Genomic DNA, 16,936 nt, shown 5'->3' with positions numbered 1-16,936 from the left:
CGAACTGAAATTGTCAACTTCTTGGTCTTGCCCACCACTTCATGCCATAATATGATATTGGGTAGAGGAACGATTGCCCAATTCAACGCCATACCGTCACCAGCGCACGGCGCGTTGGGGTTCCCAACACCAGCAGGTGTAACATTTGTATACCGAGATCATTTGTGCGCAGTGACAAGTATACCGCGAGAAGGGAGAATGAAACTTCCAATGGCAAACAACGCGCCAGAGGAATGGATTCTCAACCCAAAATTCTCAGAGCAAACAATCACAATTGGAGCTACGATATCAGACGACACAAGGTTGAGAATGAAAAGATTGCTCACAACGTATATGTCGGTCTTCGCGTGGCAACATTCTGATATGACTGGGGTTCCGCGAGACCTGGCGCAACATTCTCTCAACACGTTCAAGTCTGTAGAGCCAATTGCTCAAAAGAAGATAGTCATGGGGGATGAGAAGACAAAGGCCATGAATGAGCAAGTAGAAGATCTACTGCGCGCAAATATCATCCGCCCAATACGATACCAAACATGGGTAGCCAATCCTGTGATGGTAAAGAAGAGCAACGGGTCATGGAGGATGTGCATTGATTTCAAGGACCTCAACAAAGCATGTCCAAAAGATTGTTACCCCCTCCCAAACATTGACGCGAAGATGGACTCTGTGGCGCCATTTAAGCTCAAATGTTTCCTTGACGCCTATAAGGGCTATCACCAAATTCAAATGGCACCACAAGATGAGGACAAGACTGCCTTCAGAACTGACAAGTGTGTTTTCTGTTACACAAAAATGCCCTTTGGTTTGAAGAATGCAGGAGCCACTTACCAAAGACTCGTGGATGCGGTTTTCAACGAGCAAATTGGAAGAAACTTAGAAGTCTACGTGGATGATTTGGTGATTAAAAGCAGGGAGGAAAAACAAATGCTCAAAGACATCGAAGAAACCCTTTGGCGCCTAAAGGAAGTAAACATGAAGCTCAACCCGAGCAAATGCACATTCGGCGTAGAAGAAGGGAAATTTCTCGGTGTAATGGTCACCAAGGATGGTTTCAAGGTGAACCCAGAGAAGGTGGAGGCTATCCTTGACATGCCCTCACCATCCACCATGAAGGAAGTTCAAAAGTTGAATGGTAGATTGGTATCAATTAACAGGTACTTAGCGAACCATGCAAGCAAATCTACCACATTCGTCAACACATTGAGAAACTGCTTAAAGAAAAGCCAATTCAAGTGGACACCCGAGGCCGAGCAAGCTTTCAGTGAGATAAAAGAATGTCTGATAAATCTGCCTGCGCTCACAGCTCCACTTCCTGGTGAAACTTTAACGTTGTACCTGTCAGCAGGAGAGCGCGCCATTGGCGCAGTGTTGTTGGTGGATCGCAAGGGAATCCAAACACCAATCTATTATGTAAGTCGGGTGCTGACAGATCCTAAGACGCGCTACACCATCATAGAAAAGTTAGTTTTATCACTAACACATGCGTCGCGCAAGCTTCATAGATATTTCAATGGTCATCCCATTGAAGTCCTGACTGATTACAACATCCAGCAAGTCTTGCGACGTCCCGCGCTCTCAGGAAGGCTGACAAAATGGGCGCTGGAATTAGGGGAGCACACGATCACCTACAAACCGCGTCCAGCAATCAAGGGACAAGTTTTAGCTGATTTCATTGCAGAAATCCCTGAAGGGAAAGTTGAAGAGGCTCAGCGCGAAGTAGACCCTCCGCAAGCCAATAATGAAGAAAATGTTTGGAGATTATTCACTGATGGAGCCTTAAACAACGAAGGGTCCGGCGCAGGCCTCAAACTGGTGGATCCAGAAAGTCATGAGTATACTTACGCAATCAGGTTGGATTTCAAGAGCACCAACAATGAAGCTGAGTATGAAGCCCTGCTGGCTGGTCTGCGCATCGCGCACAAGTTCGGAGTTAAAAAGCTAGAGGCTCATGTCGATTCATACTTGGTAGCAGCACAGGTCAATGGCCTTTATGATGCCAAGGAGAACACTATGCCTCTGTATTTAGAGCAGGCAAAGAAGCTCACCGAGCAATTTGACTTCTTCAGAATCATACATATTCCGCGCAGTGAAAACAAGTCCGCCGACGCGCTGAGCAAGATGGCATCAACGAGCTTCGATCACTTTGGCAAAGATGTCAGGGTGGAAGTAATGAGCAACCCGTCGGTGGGAGCGAAGTCTGTCCTTGTAATTCATACAACACCTTCATCATGGATAACTCCATTAATGGAATTCTTGAAGGAGGGAAAGGTACCGGACGATCGCGCACATGCGAGGAAGATAAGACACAAGTCGCAGAACTACGAACTGCTTGATGGTACGTTATATCGACGCTCTTATCTTGGACCGCTCATGAAATGCCTGGATGCCGAGGAAGCAAGTTATGTGATCAGAGAGATACACGAAGGAATCTGTGGAATACATGCTGGCCCGCGCATGGTGGTTGCCAAGGCAATGAACGCAGGTTACTATTGGCCAGGCATGTACTTGGACGCGTTAAAAGAGATCCAAAAATGCAAAGCGTGTCAGAGCTATGCGCCAAACACCATGCGGCCAAAGAACAACTTGATTCCGGTGACCTCCGCATGGCCTTTCCACAAATGGGCAATCGATATTGTGGGTCCCTTACCACAAGCGCAAGGGCGAGTAAAGTTTTTGGTAGTGGCAGTAGACTATTTCACAAAATGGGTTGAAGCCAAGCCACTAGCAAAAATCACAGCCGAGGCAATGAAGCAATTTATTTGGAGCCACATCATATGCCGTTTTGGCCTGCCAATGGAAATTGTGAGCGACAATGGCAAACAATTCACTGACAGGAAGATATCCAGCTGGCTCAAGGAATTGCGCATCAACCAAGTCTTCACTTCAGTATACCACCCTCAAGGGAATGGCCAAGTGGAGCGCGCGAACCAAAGCTTGCTGAATGGGCTGAAGAAAAGGTTGGAGGGAGAATCCAATTCATGGGTCGAGGAGCTACCTAATGTCCTGTGGGCGCACAGGACATTAATCAAAACCAGCAATGGCAAATCCCCGTTCAGCCTAACCTATGGAACGGAGGCTATGATTCCAGCAGAGATTGGATGCCCATCCCATAGAGTGCTCATGATGAGTAAAAGAGACAACGAGCAAGAAAGGAGGTTGGATCTCAACTTACTTGAAGGGCGCAGAGAGGCGGCTATCATCAGTGAAGCCAAATACAAGAAAAAACTAGAAAAATATTACAATCAGCGCGTGAAAGAATGCCACTTCAAGAAGAACGATTTTGTCCTTCGGAACAACGAAGCTAGCCGCGCGATACCCCCGGGAAAGATGTCCCCCAATTGGGAGGGACCTTATCAAGTCTCGGAAGAATTGGGAAAAGGCGCATACGCTTTAAAAGATTTGAATGGAAAGAAGATCCCGCGCGCATGGAACGCAGCACAGCTTAGAAAATGTTTCATGTAAAAATTGTCAAGTTTGTAATCAAGGCTTTTTAAGCCATTATGAATAATGATACGCGCTATTTTCTCTTAATGTGTGTTCTATTACCTTTTGCATACATGTTTCACACTTCCCTTTATTAATTTTGAGCAATATGACAACATTGTATTGACATCAAAACTAAAAATAAAACGAAGTAAAACATACATGCGCGAGCTCCAAGCTCAAACGCGTTAACGAGTTTTAACTCTAAAGCGTCAGGGCCTTAGCCCAATAATATGAGCCTTAGCTCAGAGCCTTAGCCCAATAATATGAGCCTTAGCTCAAATTACTCACAACATTCATCCTACATGCTGCACAGCTAGACCATAAAAATACCTAAGCACAGCTAAGGCAAAGCGCATGCCAAAACATAGTTGTTAAGGTCTCAAGTCGAGGTCGCGCATGAGATTGTAATGGATATCAGAGTAACACATACTGACACGTAAAGGCTAAAAAACTCATAATTCCCTATAATAAATGCGCGATAACGTCGCGCAAAAGAGGAATAATGAAATGCCAAAGCACGTGTCAACATATTCGGAATATTGCAAAATAACTTAAAATATGACAAGGACTAAGTAAAATAATTTCCTTACAACCTTGTTCAAGTTTCAATGTGCAAGCATATCTTATATTCAACAAGCAAACACACGCAATATAAAGAGATGAATTGGGAATGCGCAAGATGCAAATAAGGGAAAAACAAAATTTCATTCCAAAACATAGAAGTTTACAAATTTACAAAATGATGAGATAAAAACTACAAACAAAAAAAAACATGAAGGGCTCTTCAAGTCTCTATATCAACATCAGCCTCTTCACCGTCCTCATCATTACCCCCTCCCTCTGCATCTGGCGCAGCTCGCTCCTCGTCATCTCCAAACTTACCATAATCAAGCTGTTCGTCTTGAATGGAGTCGTCTTCTATCACGATAGTGTCAGGAGTAGGTCCTTTGGCCACGCCAGAGCCGCTAGCAGAGGCAGCATTGCCCGCGCCATCATCGCTGCCACCACTCCCTTCACACTCGTCAAGTAATTTCTTTAGCGCGCCGAGATCGGGCTGGTCAGCAAGCGCGGCTATCTGCAAGTCATAAGGAAAAGTATGAGTACAAAAGACTAGGAAAATAAGTCAAGATAAACTCATTAAGGTTAAAATACCTGCTCAAGGATGGGAATCGGAGTATTCAAGTACTTCTCCCCCACCTCGGCCATGTCAGCGAAGACAACGTCGAGCTGATAAGGGTAATCGGATGGGTTCTTCTTCAGCATGCTATATTCATAGCCATCCTTAAACCCTTCAGCTCGACCCACCAAGCGCGACGCAGCGTTGCAATCCATCACAAGGGTCTGAAACTCGTCTGAGTATTTCATCGCGTAAGCGCAACGAGTCACACCCTGTGAAACTAGCCATTGGCGATCCTGCGCGAGGGAAGAAACAGACGTCTAAAAAGCAGGAATCTGAGAGTTTAACAACTCAACAGTTTCCTTGGTCTGTTTTAGCTCTTCTCTGTCGGACGCTGCTGCCGCCAAGGCCTCATTCCTTTCCGCTCGCGCAGCATCGAGCTCTTCGCTGTTAGACGCTGCTGCCGCCAGGGCTTCATCCTTTTCTGCCCGCGCAGCTTCGAGCTCTTTCTTCAGGCGCGCAACCTCACTCTCTAATAAAGATTTGTCAGTGATAGCCTGCACAAGAGTTTGATCACGCGCCTCTGCCTCTAATTCCAAATCACGCGCTCGCCGCGCGTACCTGGCCGCATCCGCCTCTGCCGCCTGCAGCTTCTCCCGCGCAGCCTGCAGCTCATGCCCGCGCTTCACAAAGGCAGCGTTGGCACTTGCTCGGTTATCGCTAAGTTCTGCTTGGAGTTTCTCAGCTCTCTCTCGAGCGTCAGAAAGATTCCAAGCAGAAACCTTAGCCTCTTGCTTGGCCTCCACAAGAGCATCACGCACTTTTATATAATCATTGCGAAGCTCTTGGGAGGCAGCAAAGAACGCAGACCCAGCAAAAAGATGGTCGTTGAGCAAGTCCACACGGGCGCGGTCCTCCTGAAACCTCCTTTCAGCCGGAGGCACAGAGTGAGCCCAGAAGTGTTCACACACGCCCATGGATTGAAATGAGCTATCCTCAGTAATATTCCATCTCGGGCGGTATATGTGATCGGCTTCCTGCAAACACAAAGCAACGCAAAAGCAACATTTTAGTCATATAAACACTAATATGGAAGTCCGCACAGCGGAGCAAAACAAACTTATACCTGCGGAGAGCCAGCAGAAAAGTCAGCGCCAGCCCCACGAGAAGGCTGCGCCACGAAATCTCGTGGCGCTACAGGGCTTGCGCGGCCGCCATCGGAATCTTCAAAGTTGACCTCCTCATCATCCTCTGTAATAGGTCTTTTCTCCTGCGACTTGGAAAAATCAAAAACAGTCTCGCGAGAAGGGCTACGCGCAGGAGGAGGTGAGGGAGGTCTCGACGCCGTTAGATCAGCGCGTAAAATGGTCTCCTGCTCCTTAGTAATCCCAATGAGAGGAGATTCAGTGCTTGTCGGAGCAGGAGCAGAACTAACGGCGCCGGCGCCAGCAGTGCCACCAGCAGCTTGTGTGCTAGCTATAATTCCTATGAAAAAACCAAAGAGAAATGATTCATGACTTGATCTAAAAAAAAAAAAAAAAAAAAGTCAGAAAATCAAAGCGCAATAAATACCTTGGCGCACCGCCGTCCGCGAATTGAGCATCGCCATGAAGTCCATTTTCCCCCTTTTCGAGGGTAAAACAGGAGACTTCAAAGCAACCTTCGGCGCAGCCTCGGTACCTTGCTACGCCTGAGGTTGAGCCACAAAAGTCGCCGGTTCTGCAAACATCTGGGTGAGCAAAGATTCATTAATAACTCTATCAGAATCACGCTCATAAAACCATAAAATATAAACAAAGTATACCTGTTGGAGAAGATGAAACAGCAGGCGCAGCGCCGCTTCCTTTGTCCGCCGCGCGAAGAGAGGAGGTGGCAGCACCATACCTCGTGTGGACAGGAGGATTGCCCACACTCCGAGGCAAAGAAGACGAGGAAAACTTGGAGGTAAACCCCTTGGTTTTCTCAAGTCCCTTCGCTTGGGTAGGAGGATCCTGGGCAACAGGGGCATCATTTTTCTTATGTTTTTTACTGGCCCCTGCGCCAGTTTTGCCCTTAGCTTTGCGCTTGAGTTGTGGCGCCTCAGCTTCTTCCTCCACCTCTTCTTCCACGAGCTCCAGCTCATAGTTCTCGAGCGCATCTACAATACGTGCAACAGAAATGTTAACCAAATTTGGTATTCTAAAGGCATAAGCATAAGTACAAAGGCTTACCAGGCGCATCGCTGTCAAAGCAAAATCCCAAATCAACAGGGATGAACATATCATTGAAGCGATCGGGGAAAGCAACTTCCCCAGCGCCCAGCGCGACAGAGCCACCCTCCATATGCTCATCATAGGCGGCATGGACGTATCCCTTGCTTACTGCATAAAACAAGACAAATGATATCAGCAAAACGAATTATATTCGCGCAGAAATAATGCAATGAGCTAATAACTCACCTAAGCCATCAACTTGAATGACAGGCTCAGTCGTGCTGTCGGTCCACCTCTTGCTCATACCAACCCCCACCAGCGCCTCCTCGCAAATATTCTTGGCGGGGGATGGTTCAGCAATTAACTTGTTAACCCACGTGCCAGTGGGGTTCTTAAGAACATTCTCATCCGCGGGAGCAGAAGTGATCGCGCGCATGGTCATGCGGATGGGAATCACACCAGCCTTAATATAAAAAAATTTCTCAGACCAGTCATGAAGGCTTTTGAAGGAAACAGTGCAGCACTTAACCTTCTGACTGCGAGGTATGAATGAGAACCAAGAATCTTGGATTTTTGGCTTGTAAAAATATTGAAAGCGCCGAGGGGTGGGCTCCTCGCGCTGAGCTTTGCACATGAACTCAAAATGAGTCATGCGCACTAGTCCACAAGGATGGACTTGGGATATGTGAATCCCATGAAACTGAAGCAGCGCACCCATAAACCTTGTCATCGGGAGACGAAGGTTACAGTGAGTGAAAAAGTGACAGTATAAGGAGATATAGCCGGTGGGCGGATCTGCCGCCGTTTGCCCGGCCGCCGGGAGCAGACAGCCGTACTCAGGGAGAAAACCTTGAGAGGCGATGAGACTGTCGAAATCAGACTGTTTCAGTTTGCAGGGAATCTCATCCCATCTCTTCACTGTTTTGCTCTTCCCCACCTCCTCCGACGAGGCCTCGGCAGCCCGTTTTCCCTTACCGGTCTTCTTCAAAGTGGACATAACTAATGATTTTACACGAGGTTTGCTGGGGGAAATTGTGGTGTCTGGGTTATCAGACATACAACTGTGAATCAAAGAGCGGTTACTTTAAGCACAGAAATCTGGAAGCAAAAGACAGGCTCTTAATCGGAATAAAAATTGAAGGAGAGAGCTCTGAAATAACAATGAAGATGAAGAAAAAACAACTCAAAAGGCTTGCTTTTATAGGCCCAGGAGAGAGAAAGAAACAGGTACTGATCAGAGTTCACGCGCCCCCACTCGCAGGTGCAGGCCAACATGAGCGCGACACGTGTTCCTGACACTGTGTGAGGAGACATGAAAGGCAACTGTAGCACCTCGAGCACACGAAAAGTCTGACACATGTCTCCATCTCTGACGCATGTCAGCACCAACCAACCACGTACATGGACGATTCATTTCAACCAAAATGATAGAATTTCGCGCAACGCACATATGAGAAACAAAAAAGAAAAGACAAACCCTATTTAAAGAGCAAACTATTAAGTCTAATATCTATCTTACCTCGCTCGCGCGAGACAAGACACACATTAGACTGGGGGGGCTTGAAGAGGTATGCACCCGCCTTAACATCGAGCGGGGCGGGTCAACCCACAAGATATAGACAAGAGGCTTGAAATCAGGATGTCATGAAGGCACAAAGCCAAAACCTATGCGCATGGCGCATATCGCATATGCTCACGCATATCACATATGCTCACGCATCACATATGCTCACACATCACATATGCTCACGCACCATATATGCTCACGCATATCACATCTGCGCGTAGCGCATCTGCGCGTGGCGCATATCACATATGCTCACGCATCATATATGCTCACGCATATCACATCTGCGCGTGGCGCATCTGCGCGTGGCGCATATCACATATGCTCACGCATATTACATATGCTTGCGTATATCACATCTGCGCATGAAACATCTGCGCGTGAGAATAAAGAGAAGACCTCGCGCATCCTCAGGATAGGCGCATATCACACATGCACATAATCAACCTCGTCTTTATCCAAATCAGGATAAGGACAACCCTGATTGTGCTCATCAGACAACCTTCCAGAAGGTATCCTTTAAGGAATAAAGAATATGCTGATGTTGACAGCTGCCAATGAAAGGTGGACAACTCAGCAAAACCCATGTGCTACCACGTGATTGCACATGGGTCAGGTGAAATACCTTGGTCAGAGAATAATCAATGAAAGAGCACCAGGTGTCCTAAGGACATGTGGCGCGAAGCAATAGGAGGAGGCCAAAAAGGCCCTAATGGGATCTGAGCCCAATCATTGGAAACCCTAACACTATAAATACCACACCACCTCCACAAGGGGAGGTAAGCAAGAAAATACATTCTAAATCCTTACTCACTTTCAGATTATTATCTTCTCCTACAATCTCTTATTCTCACACCGGAGGGTTACCCCAAAGAGGACCCCTCTGTCCCTTTCTGAGGGGTAAGTTCACGGTGCTGCTCATTTTGTAGGTGGAAGAACTCATACTCCGGAAAACCATCGGTGATATAGCACACTCATACCCGAGGAAAGTTGATCGTCTACCAGTGAGCCGATCCACGTTTCTTCAATAGGAATCCTACTTCCTTGATTGTTTAACCGAATTGGATTTCTTAAAAATTCGATATGATTTTCGGTTTATTTGATATGTAACCTTATATAATCACCCCTAACAATCATATCAATAACATCAATTGTTTACTTATACATAATAAAATTGGTCCCAACCTATCTCATAAACCAAAGCAAACTATACTCATCAAATCATTAACTCATCGCATTTTAATATGATACAATTTCATAGTTCTCTATTTAAACTCAATTTAATAAATAAACTTGCTCTCATATTTTCTAAAATAATAACAATAAAAATAATAAATAAGAATAATAATAATTATGGTTTGGGTTCTCCAATAGAGACTTGAGCTCAAATCTCACTTGTGTCACTTTTGGGTGGATATTGACAATGAAATATTTGAGCTAGGTCTTGTGCAAATGTTGTCAGTTCGAACCCCGATGTCACCCGGGTTTTCGTCCAACCGTGTGTTACGCCGGAGAGTTCTGCTCTTGTGGTGGCACAACGACTGTTAAGTGGCAATCGACGGTATGGTTTCCCGGGGGAACGTTTTGATCAGTTCTTCATGTAAGTAATATAAAGCATGATAAATATTAAACCTATGAACCTGTTACAACATGAAGAGTAGTAACCGCAACATGGTATGATGTAGTCGACATGCTTGTCATCTTGATCGAGTTCCCCTTTAGGATGTATAGTTAAGGATGTTTAGGGTTCTTGAGAGGAACCCGCTTTAGAAGAGAGGGGAGACACATGATTTACTTATGTGTGTGAGATTAGGTTATGATGTTAATTTATTCTCTCTATATATACACCCAAGGGAAAACCCTTTATTAGCTATTAAGAGTAATATGGTCCATCAACAATTACCAAGTTAATATATAATAAGGTATAATTAATTATTTTGATCTATTATTATATAAATGATAATGATGACCATATAAATAAATATATAAAATATATTTATTCTTACAGAACGCCCAAGTCAAACTCTGAAGCCAACGTGGACCCGGTTAAGACAACATAGTCTGGCTAGAGTGATGCATAAGAGCTCTCTAAATTTGAAGAGTGCGGTAGCATAATTACAAGAAAGTCGTCGTTTTATAAGAATAATAACTATGGTTTCTTTTAACCAACATAAATAGTTAAAGGGGGTGTAACATAATATAAGAGGAATATGAGAGCCCAATTGTGGATAATGTGTGTGGGCCATGGCTGTTGTTGCATCCTGCATGGGCGGCTGTGATCACAAACAAAGGTGCAACGTGGCAGAATATAAGGTAGTTGCCGACACGTAAGCAACTGGATTGGATGCCGTGTACGATTTTTATTTTATTTATGGATAATGTTTTGTATGATTGATCACTATTTTGTCGTTTGTGATAACATGCGGTAGACACCGATCATGTCAGCCGGACAGCCGCAAAGGCAAAATTATTCTAGAGAAATCGAAGTAGACATTTTCAAGGAATTAGGAAAAACAAAGAAAAAAGAAAAAGTAAAACTACATGTGATAAAAAAATGTTAACAGCCAAGTAATAAGAATATAATGTAAGACCAACATGTGTTACAAAGAAGGGTAAATAAAAACTTTTTGAGTTAATTACAACTTTTGTCGGTTTTTACTCACCCAAATAGGAAGTCGTTTTTAAGAATTATTAAAATATTTTTAGCTTAATATAAGAGAAAATTGAACTTTAAGTAAACTTTTTTTCTTTTTAACGTGTTTGAATGATTAAATTTAAATGCGTTTATTGGGTTATGATAATGGGTTAGACAATTCTTTTTAATAAAAATTAAGTTTAACTGAATTGGGTATTGAGTTTAAACATTAGTAATGCAATTCCTTTTTTTTTTAGAAAAAAAGTTATTAGTTCAAAATTATTTTATAAAAGTTCCAGGTCTACCAGAGTGATCGTGCTAAGGTCGCCCCCCCCCCCTTTCTCAAAAGTTGATGGTGGCCATATTATGGACCAAATAACTTAAACTCTCTCGTCTTTATGCATTTATGTCTCGCTTATATCCCGTTACACAAACAAACGTAAATGATTAAAACAGAGAGCGGATATTTTCTTTCCATTTAACTTCATTTAAAATAATATTTGATGACAATACCCTATTCTTCCAACTGTTGTACCGCATTCACTATTTGATTTTCAACCAAGTACCCGAAATCGTGCTCTTTGTAAACTTCCCATAATCTCTACTTTATATGTTATGAACCAAAGTGAAATCTTTTTTTTTATCATCCTCCATAACCACTTGGCTAAAAGAGCAAGATTTATTGATCACGATGTTCCCAACCCTAACTCACCATAAAAGATTAATTGTCTTCCAAGGGTTGATATAGTATTGAAGTGATTAACATTGGTTTCCAGTTCTTTACCAAATCAATATTAGCCCCCAAAGCTAGACTAAGAAAAGTACAAGGTAAACATGCCATCCCGCACTTAAAAGAATATTCCACAACCTCATATGAGACCATTCACCGACAAACATAACGTTATCCGCATACATCGTGTATGAAATAATGTGGCTATTATTTGAAGGTGAAACACTGTGAAAAATGCAATTCTCTAACGCCTTTTGCATAATCGCATTTAAACCTTCCATGCCAATGATAAAAACGAAGAGACAAAGGTTCGTATTGACGAACCCCTCTTTTAATGTTGAATTCTTTAGTCGGTGATTCATTGATAATCATCAAGGGTTGATGAGAGATCGAGTTGTGAACTGAAAATAAAGTTAATAAAAATGATATAACACAATAACTTTAGCTAGGAATTTAATGATTAGTTGGCAAAAACTTGTTTAATAGTTATAATTGAATATCCCGTTAATATTCAAGGTTTCGTTTAAGTGTTGTATAACACACTCAATAGTTGCCATGATGTTGAGAACCAGAAAAAGAAAGATTTAAATGGGAACCAATACATAGACGGGTTAAAACCCGCTAAATTATTTATTGATAAACAAAGCAATTTTGCTAAAACAAGGTTAAACTGGTAAATCGGTAGTTTTTGCTGGGAACACAACATGTTGTTAGGTAAAACTCAAAAGAGCCATTGGCGGAGCTACTTAAGGGGCATCGGGTTTGTCTGACACCAATCTTTTTTACGCTTTATATAGAACGTATAACACGCAAATTTCGAACGAACCCATGTTTTTTACGATTAAACCCATTAGTTTTATAATTAAAGATATTTGAACATATTTCCTTGATAAATTTACCAAATAATTCTCTTTATATAACTTTAACCAACAACCAAGTAAAAGAATCACAATTATATTTTTCAATAGCACAAATACTTTAGTTAAAAAATTGTTATTTATGCTATTTCACCAATAACCCAATTCCCCAAAGGTTCAATTAATTTGTTAATCTAAGTTTTTTTAAAAAGTGCAAAGCAATGGTTCGACAAACAACGATCGGAACCAGTTAGTGCAAGCCAACCTGGCCCAACAAATCTAATGTTAGTTTGTTAGAAATCTGAGCACCAAATAATAATAACACCATAGAAAAAAGTTTATGACTCTACTATTAATTGAAATACTCAAAAGTATAGGTTCTCTTTCAAGGGTTAGTTTCTAGTTTATTTGTCAGCTTTAGTGTTTGAAAATCAACGTTCCTCATTTTTGTCGCTATCACAGTTGCGTAGACAACAAATTTACTCGCATAGGTTGCCTTCACGAGATTTTAATATAGCGAGAAAATGGATGAATGGTTTGTCTATGAGGTGATGCCAAAGACTTCGATGGTAATTATTATGGTTTCAACGGTAGAGTTGTTGATGATGGCAATGTCGATTAGTGTTGAGAACTTGAGATAGGTAGAGATGAGTTACTTAGCCGAGTTCAACATGTTATGACCAAAAATCAATCAATGTAATATAAAAGTAGCAACGGTAACGCAGTTTATTGCCAGTTTGACTTTTTCTCGATATATAAAAAAAATATAGAGATGAGAACAACACGGATGGATATGACCATATTTAGTCCCTTTTTCTTTAAGCAATAAGTCGGTCAAAGGTTAGGAAACAAAGAGATGTCTTAAATTGTTTTATTGACTATTGAGGTAACCATAAATTCTATACATACCAACCCAAGCCTAGAAGTCTAAACCTAGGTTTGGGATATTAGTATCCATATTATTATTTTCTATTCTTTGTTAAAATGTTAGGATATTTGATTTTCAGTATAATATACTTAAGATTGATGCCTTTAAACACTATGTGCATTGGAAGGGTTTGGAATGTCTTGTGTTCAAGTCCCACAAACGATATAAGAAACTCGTGTTACCGAAGATTGATTTTAGAAATTTGGTCTCTTAATATAAAATGAAAAATTAGAAAAACAAGAAAAACACAAAATCGATTTTGTTTAACTTGTCTTGGGCTACTATCTTTGTAAGCTCAACTAACGACACACATGGGCCCAGGCCCAGATTATTTTTTACTTCATGGTTCGTACTTCATGCCATAGCATGTGCTATATGCCTATAATTATATAGAAGAGAACCCACTCCCGCCATCATAACAGGATATTTTATAGGAAACGTGAATCATGTATAAAAGCATGTGTAATTAGTTGTATTAAATACACTTTTATTTTTATTTAATAACGTACCTTTTTAACAGTGTTTACAACTACCTTAAATATCCGAGTGAGTCTTTCTGCTCCACGTAAAATCGCGTTTTGATATGGATTTGTATTTTTGCCTTACGAAAAAAAGGAAAAAGAATTAAAAAAATGGATTTGTATTTCGTTAAAGCTAAAGTGTAGTGGCCAGGGTAAAGAGGTTGTAAGTTTTATAATTATGCAATAACTATATGCATATCGTCAAGATTGTTAGATAAGTTCTTTCCAAACGAATAAAGAAATCATAACTATAGATTTTTTAAAATTAGGTGTTACATCGCTTCACATATAGATTAGCTTATCTTATGTTTGGGAATATTTTAGGATAATCAATTATATATGTTTTTGAGTTGAATTAACATGACATGAAAACATACATATCTCGGGGTGGACTAACACAACCCGTTTTATTAAACAGGTCAACTCAAACACAATCTGTTTATTACATGGGTTAACAAATTAAAACATGAACCGGACACGACATAAAAAGATACATGTTTTTTAGGTGGGCTAACACGACGCTTTATTAAGAAGGTTAACCCAAACACGACCTGTTTAATAAATGGGTTAACCGAACACGACCCGAATAATTGAGTTGTTACTTAGTTTACTATCTTTGTTACTTATCCACCTACATGAATAATTGAGAAGAGAGTCGATACTAAGATGTTTTCTCCTTTCTTCACTTGTAAGAACAACTCTATTCCAAAATTTTCAAGTGACCCATCAAGTTGAGAGAACAATGCCATGAATTAGTATTTTTCTTTTTGCCAGAAACCAGTAGCGTGTCAAGCCAAATGACGATCCCAAAGACAAAAAGATATTGAACTGAGGCCAAAGCTAGCCATTTGCAAATGGCAACCCATATTTTGGACGCAGTCCCATACTCTCCAAATAAATGATACATAAAACTTCTCCGAATTAGAAAATAGAGGGGAAAGAACCCAATGAACATCAATTCTCATATTGTCTAAATTTAGTTCGATCATTCTCTTAGTTCTCACACACAACACCTTTATGCTTTGAGACGCGTCTAAATTTAGGTCGATATTAACATATCATAAATATTGTGATTCATATATACTTTGTTCGAAAAAAAATATGATGTGCTAGCTACACACTCTTCATGTTCCTTCAAGAGTTCAAGCTTGCAACACGCAAACACCTTCACAAAGGGATTGCCACCATCTCCTTTTAATGATTTACTTTCTTGTGTACAACCTAGGATGGGTGTATAAATTTGTTTAATAGTTTACCATTTATCCTAACGAGTTTAAATTTATTTTATTCAACTGTCATATAGAAATACACACAACTTTATTTTTCTCTCAATTTGAAGCACCTTAAAGTTTTCCGATTACTCTGAAGAAATCAGATCATATCCTATACTGTAAGCTACAACCTTGATTTGATCGATAGGTAACTAAATAACTAATTGTATGATTATTTATTTTTAGCATTTTGATTGTATCACACGAAAAATAATATATTATCTTCTTCTTGTTAAGATAACAAATTTGTTGAAATAATTAATACAAGTTTGTCATGCATTTTATAATTTGGATCAATTTTCTAGGGTTTTATTTTGTATTTAGGATGTCAATTATATACATGATAGCACAAGTGCTTAAAAGGAAAAGAAATGCAATTTTGAAGCCAAAGGACTAAAACTGTCATTTTCATTTTAGCAAAGTACTATTTCTTTTTCTATTGAAATCCTAAATAGTAAATACAAAACGAGTATCTAGATGGGTCGGGCAAATCTATGCTCGAGAATGCGATGGTCTCATAGCTAGTTCCCTTTCGACAGTTCATCTCTCGCAATTTCTAGGGTTTACATTTCAATGTTCGTGTGGTTTCTGGTTTCTTGTTATTAATTGTTGCATATTGATGTTATAGTGTAGCATTGTAAGTCGTTCAATTCATGTTAAATTGATTGTTGTCCATGAGTTGTGTAGATTTAGGGTTTAATTCGTGTGAGAGTGTCAGATTGTTTGCGTTATGAAGTCTTGTATGTTGCAATTATTTTAATCAATAAATATGTAATAATAAAAACACACTTAACTTTAATACTAGATAAAGAACAGTATTAGGATTGTCCTCCATTTTTATATCATCAGTTTGTATTTTCTCATCATCATTTTAAAAGATAATGTCAATTTTTTTATGAATTAATTAAAATTTAAAACTATGTTCTCATTACTAGGCCCCAACGTTCTTCGGATACATCATTAGTTATCATTTTTCTACTGGAAAGTTATAAGATGGGTTTATTTAATGATAACATGGAATGGAAAAAAAAAACGTTTCTTGTATATTAAAATAGAGATAAAATGTAAACCAATTAAATGTAAGCAAAATGAAACTAGAAATTGCAAAGCTGTAATATTATTGTAGTTCTTAAAGCTACTATTACTCGTCTATTCTTTTATATAAACCAATCGAAGAACATATAAAAAAACTAGAAATTATATGAATTTTATTATTCGTTTTGATCTTCATATTGATACAAAAACACTATAAACTGTTTGACGTCCGACTAATGGTCAATAACCTCTGATTTGCCATCTAATTCTGATTTAATTTTTAATTGTAAAACAAATGAGTCATGTCTATTATCTTTATCTCATGTGTTACCTTAGCTTCTGAATTAATGTTCTTATTAAGTTTCTAAACTTATATAATTCGGAAGATTTAAACTGATAAAAACTGATTCAGGATACTCAATCTTCCGATAGACCCGTAGACTCGTAGAGTGAGTTAGGTTCTAACAAGAAGAAGAAGAAGAAGAGAAACCGAATTGCCACAATTTTTCTGATAATTTTTTTTATCAATGAAGATTACAATTAGGGAAACCAATGCATAAAAAAAGGAAAAAAAAACAATAAGAAAACCTACTTAGA

This window comes from Bidens hawaiensis, unplaced genomic scaffold (assembly GCF_021521415.1).
Source record: "Bidens hawaiensis isolate Kalapana, Puna unplaced genomic scaffold, B.hawaiensis_p1.1 tig00419396_1, whole genome shotgun sequence".
Lineage (NCBI taxonomy): Eukaryota > Viridiplantae > Streptophyta > Magnoliopsida > Asterales > Asteraceae > Bidens > Bidens hawaiensis.
The sequence above is the reverse complement of the archived record's forward strand: the minus strand, read 5'-3'. Positions refer to the sequence as shown.